Source organism: Lactuca virosa, chromosome 4 (assembly GCF_052849685.1).
Source record: "Lactuca virosa cultivar CGN04683 chromosome 4, Lactuca_virosa_CGN04683_v6, whole genome shotgun sequence".
NCBI lineage: Eukaryota > Viridiplantae > Streptophyta > Magnoliopsida > Asterales > Asteraceae > Lactuca > Lactuca virosa.
In genome coordinates, this window is record NC_136429.1 from 369,762,948 (window position 1) to 369,769,147 (window position 6,200).

At 35.0% G+C, this 6,200-nt stretch overlaps 1 long non-coding RNA gene across 1 annotated transcript; it reads left to right on the forward strand.

Annotated features, from left to right (window-relative positions):
• The first annotated feature begins 4,293 nt into the window (after positions 1-4,293).
• On the forward strand, positions 4,294-5,814 carry LOC145108728 (uncharacterized). Its single transcript, XR_013708511.1, has 2 exons — positions 4,294-4,653; positions 5,640-5,814. It is a non-coding gene; the product is annotated as an uncharacterized LOC145108728 (long non-coding RNA).
• Positions 5,815-6,200: the final 386 nt, after the last annotated feature.

Here is a 6,200-nt window from a genome sequence, read left to right on the forward strand (position 1 = left end):
TATTTTTATACTGTTCAATGTATGTTCAATAACTGTTATCCATGATGATGTCGCACAGCTCGGCGTTTTCGCCGCCGGCCGGGGGTGTGACAGATTGGTATCAGAGCTATTGGCTATAGCGAACTAGTACTATCTTAGGAAATTACAACTATAGCCTAGGGCTTATACTCTTAGATTAGGTATATTCGTTAACCTACAAATATAGAGTTATATATATATATATATATATATATATATATATAAACTCGAACCCCTGATGAGAATTCAACTCAAGTTTTTACGTCAAACACTTTACCTAAGTTTGTTATACATGGGCCGAACCACAACTAAACGTAGACTGATCACCTATGTTTAATTATTGTTAGACCGATGCACAACTGAACTTGGATTTGGTAACTGATAGACTAAAACACTTGGAGATTCTAGGAGAATCAAGAAAGATCACAGTTTAAGATATAAAGTAAACACTTAGGAACCCGTATACAAGTAATATCTTATACTTGATATAAATATTACACATCCTAATCATTCATAAACATCAATGATATATGATGATTATTGCAGAATACTAATTACTCGGTTATGAGACTATATGTATATTCCTCATAGATATTTATAAGTACCTTACGAAATATGTTGTTTATGGATCGTTACAATTTCCGGTTTCATAGAACCTCTACACTACAAACTCAAGTAGCGCAAAATGGATATTGTTAATATCATATAGTCATCTTCACCACCACTACTCATAATCATCCTCTCCGACAACATGCGAGGGTCAGGTTATTCCACACCCTTTTATGGAACAGGTGGTTCCACATTCAAAATCTCATTTCCCTACCCCCATCGACTTTTTTTTACCACCCATTCACATATCGATAACTGATGAGGAAGAGCCTTCTAGGAAATAGGTCTTGACCTTGCAAATCACAACCTTGGTCAAACCAGTAGAAACCATGCAGCCCATATCCACTACTACAATACACTACCTTTCCATCGATCATAATGATTCATCAGTGGAGGTGTACTTCGCATGAACACACCCAGGAAATAGTTTGCATGGTCTCACCCTTAGAAGATACCACTCTTACATATTGTGAAAACATTGTTATCTCCACCAACACTAAACATGACCCGACCACTTGGGAATTCAATAACTCATATCCTACAGCGGTGGAGAGCCAAGAAAAGGATACCCTCTACATACGAGGTGTGTGTGTCATCATAGACTCACCAACCCACCTCTCTCACAACTAGGCCAATGGAGAGCATTGTGCCCCTTCTAGTAACATGTAACGCTTACATCGGGCACTAACTCATATCAATAAGTAAACATATAAACACAATCTAGAAGACCACTAGAACACTAGTTGGTTGGATGTTAAGTATCAAGTTAGACCGCCACCTGGGCGATCACACTCTCCACATCTTACACCATCAACTAAGGGGACACTCAGAAGGGCACTAATACCTTTAACATCAAGGTCTCCAAACTAGAATATATAACTTTTTCATCCCCTACCCCATTAAACTTTTTTTGGCTTTTGAAACATATGTTTATCATTACAAAAACAATGTGTTGCTTTGAACATTGTAATTTGACTTGCAACCTAGATTTCATTGGAATTCAGCAATATTGCAAAGGACGCTACAACTTATGATAATAACATTGCTTACGTATATTGAAGAGCAATATTTTGCAACCAACATATACTCTCCTCTAAAAAATTTATAATTGCAAAAAAAAAAACCTATGCCAACACTGACACTAGAACTAACACCAGTACCGACACCACCATTAAACTCAGACACCATCAAAAAGATGATTGCGCAAAAAAAAATTGTAGATGCTTTGGCCACTTACGAAACCAATAGAAACAACATTTTCGAGTACGATGGAGAAAGGGAATAACATACATAATAAAAATAAGGGTAGTAAAAGGGCATGTGCCTACGAAGAATTCATGAACTGCAAACCTAGGTCCTTCTACAAAGATAAAGGAATGGTTGGTTTAACCTCCTGGATTGAAAATATAGAATCCTTATTCCAAATCAGCCACTGTCCCGATGACTTTCGGGTAAAATTTTCCACCTGCACATTTATGGGCACAACACTTTCCTAGTGGAACGACTATACCAAGGCCATATGCATTGACTCATCCCATACAATTCCCTGGAAGGAACTAAACAAAATGCTCGTGGTAGCATATTGTCTTAGGGATGAGATACAAAAATTGGAGCAAGAGCTCTAGCATCTAACTATGGAAGGAGCATAAATAGCAACTTGCACGACCCATTTCAATGACATTCAACTATATGTCCGAATTTATAACTACGGAATACCAGAAGATCAAAAGATACATATGGGGACTAGCTCCGCAGATTCAAATGATGGTTACCACTTCCCGACCCAACACCTATGACGATGCCAAGAGGTTGGCTTTCAGTTAACAGAACAAGTAGTATATCAAGGAACCATGAACAAAAAGGATGACACTGCAAGGGTTGAGGAAAACAAAAGGAAACATAATGGTAGTTCTATGGGAAACTCATGACAATCCTCGTTAAAGAAGCAAGACACAAGGAAAGTTTAGGTTGTGTCAACCATTTCACGAAAGCAGTACAAAGGAAAACTCCCCAAGTGTGATCAGTGCAACTATCACCATCTGGGTGAATGCAAGGAACACTTCTGCCACCATTGCAACAAGAAAGGACACAAAAACGAGCACTGCCAAACCACAAACCCTAGAGAAGGAATTAGTATAAACATGAGATGGTATGAAAGTGGCAAACAAGGACATTTCAAGAGAGATTGCCCGGAGCTAAAAATAATCAAGGAAAAAAAATGCTCAAAGTAGAGCATTTGGGACTGGCATAAAGGACGTGAGCCAGAGTCCATTTGTGCTAATTGGTACGTTTCTTGTTAACAACTGCATGCAGTTTGTACTATTTATTTAATGATAACACGTTTTATAACTACTAAGTTGAAATGCTCACTAATACATAAATCCAGTAGACTTTGGAAACACATGGGATACTCATCTACCTTTGATTGAGTTTTCTTACCATAACAATTACAACACTAGCAATTTAAGCCGCACCGTTTAAGACTCTTTATGGGCACGGGTGTCGATCACCGAGATGATAAGCAAGAGTTGGAGACTAAGTTATTATCTCTCCTTGGAAAGGTTTCATAAGATTCGGAAAGCAAGGAAATCTAAATCATAAGTTTATAGGACCATTGGAATTCTTATTAGAATTGGCCCGGTAACCTACCAATTCAAGTTGCCTCAATAACATAACAATGTACACGACACTTTCCACGCGTCCAGTCTCAAGATTTTTTTTAATAACACACTTTCCATCACTCTTGATGAAACTCTAATCAAATCTAACACTTTACTTCGAAATAGAACTTTAGGAAATCAATCCCATCAAATGTAAACTGACAAATCGCGCCTTAGAATGTTTGATTTCGCCTACTTCCTTGTTTGCCTGTGAGCTTAGGGTAGAAACTTTAATCCGACTGTCTACCTAACTTTAGATGTCATATGACTTGCATACACAAGGCGACTATAGAAAAACCACGCAAAGATCAAATGTAACAAGATTACCCCCAACTATTCGATAATGCCCTTGTGGCGGACACTACAAGCTGAATTTCGGGACGAAATTCTTTCAACAGAGGGAGAATGTGACAACCGTCAAAAATTGGTCAACGATCGTCAATCACAAACATGACGGATATTAACGTAATGACCTAATGTAAAATGTTTGATCATTTTTAAATGAAAATACAATCTCATACATTTTAATATATAATGAAAATTAGTCGAAACGTTTAACAACTAAGAATTTAGGCACTCAAAATTTTGTGTTATATAATTCGAAAGTCCTCGTCAACACGATTCCGAAAATATAAAGATCGTCGAAAACGAAGATCATATGTGAGAGTTGTAAAACCCATATTTTCGACAATAATTAACTATGTTTATTTTAGAACATTACTTATCGACTATTAAATTTTGATATGTCGTAAAATATTATCTTTTATATATTTGATAATATTTCGTATTAAGGTATTATATCGATTCGAAATTCATTGATACAATATTTTATAAGTTATTATTTTTATTATTTTTTTCAAATAACTTTTTATTATAAAGAAACGTTTATATGTATTTTTATTAGGATTGTATTACTTTTCATAAATAAAGATCAAAACAAACATATAACATATTTAAGTTCTTTGAAATATGATTCGTTTTAATAATAAAAAAACAAATAGAGAAAATGCATCCATCGAGTAATTTGGTTATAGAACCTATTTATTGATTTATATATCTATTTTAAAAAAATCATAATCCCCAAGTCTGTATGATGATATGTATGATACGTGTCAAATTTTCAAATATGTGGTTTAGGAAAGAACAACAGTGCATGATTTTCCAACTATACATTGCAACGAATGGAGCAAATGTAGGACACTCAAAATCAAATTCGTTCTCTACTTTTCTTTAAAAGAGAATTTTTGGGGTTATTTTTGTTATTTTAATTTATTATTTTCTTTCTCCTACACTCGAGCCCAAGTAATCCCAAGCTTTCGACCATTTTCCCGGCAGTAGATATCTTGGTTTTAAACACGCTTCAAGGGTGAGTTTCACGGTCCCTTTTTCAATCTTTTATCAATTTTAGGGGGGAATACATGTTAATTTATTATATTTTTTATTATAGTATAAACATTGTTCTTATTTATATTGTTACCATGTCCGTTTAAATTGGATAATATATTATGTCGTTACCCTGTCCGTATAATATTGATAAATATCATACGCTACTCTCATCGTATAATTATACACTGTCGTTACTTTACCCGTATAATATATTTAATTATTATGCGATGTCCTTACTCTGTGTGTTTAAGAATGGATAATTTTCATACAATGTCGTTATGCCGCACGTTTAATGTTTAAAAGATAATTAAACGTTGTAATTATATATATTAATATAATTACACAACGAAACATTGGTCTAATAACTTAAAATCTTAAAGTTAAGACTACAACAATTAAGGCTATGCACACAGTGGTTGAATGAGACATATTCATCATCTAAGTTTAATACTTAGCCAAGACCCCTGCCCATAATCGTTAAATCTTAAGTGAGCGGGAGAGTTATGTATAGATCTATACGGGCTGACACCCCCACCTGCGGTTGCTAGCTACAACCATCGATGGTCAAGTTACGGGTGATAACTTTCTAAACATTACGACGTCCGATGAAGCGTCGTGAGGGGCAACAACTAGTCAACAGCTCGATTATGGGAACTCATTGTAACCATGATAGTCACGCCTTAAGCAAACAATTACATAAGTTAAATTAATACTTATATACAGTAAAACATACTTTCGGTCAAGAAAGTACACTCATACCAAACACACGTTCACTCAAGAAAGAACATATGTATCAAACATACTTTCGGTCAAGAAAGTACATACTTAACGAAACACATTATTGATCAAGAAAGAACTATTTTAGCAAACATACTTTTGGTATAGAAGTACTTTCAATACAAACACTACAAACCTGTGAACTCACCAACATTATGTTGACGTTTTTAAAATCGCATGTATTCCTAGGGAAACAAGAAATGAAAGTTTGCACTCCCGGAAGTCGAGTCGTGAAGTCAAAACTACCTATAGATCAATGGTGCAGTTTTATTAAGTAACCTACTGTTTAAGGCTCGGATTTTTGTAATTCTGAATATCATTGTAATCTCTTTTTCAGTGATAATACATTTACTATTTTGTTATATTTTTATACTGTTCAATGTATGTTCAATAACTGTTATCCATGATGATGTCGCACAGCTCGGGGTTTCCGCCGCCGGCCGGGGGTGTGACAAAAGCACTGCAAACCTTCCTGTAATAGGACCTGTTGTATAGTATTCCTCATTTTAAAGCAATTGAAGTCAATATACTTTGATTTGAATGTGGAATACCCTAACTGCCTCAAAAAGTTGATGATCGTTAACAAACAAAAAGCTATTCACAAAAATAAGTGTTAAATAATGCAAAACAATTTATTGTGTTAAATATAAGTAGGAACAAATGATGATCTAATTGGATAGAGCTTGTTAACACGACTTCATGCATATAAAGATTATCAAAAACGCAGTTCATATGCAAAAATTACAGCCT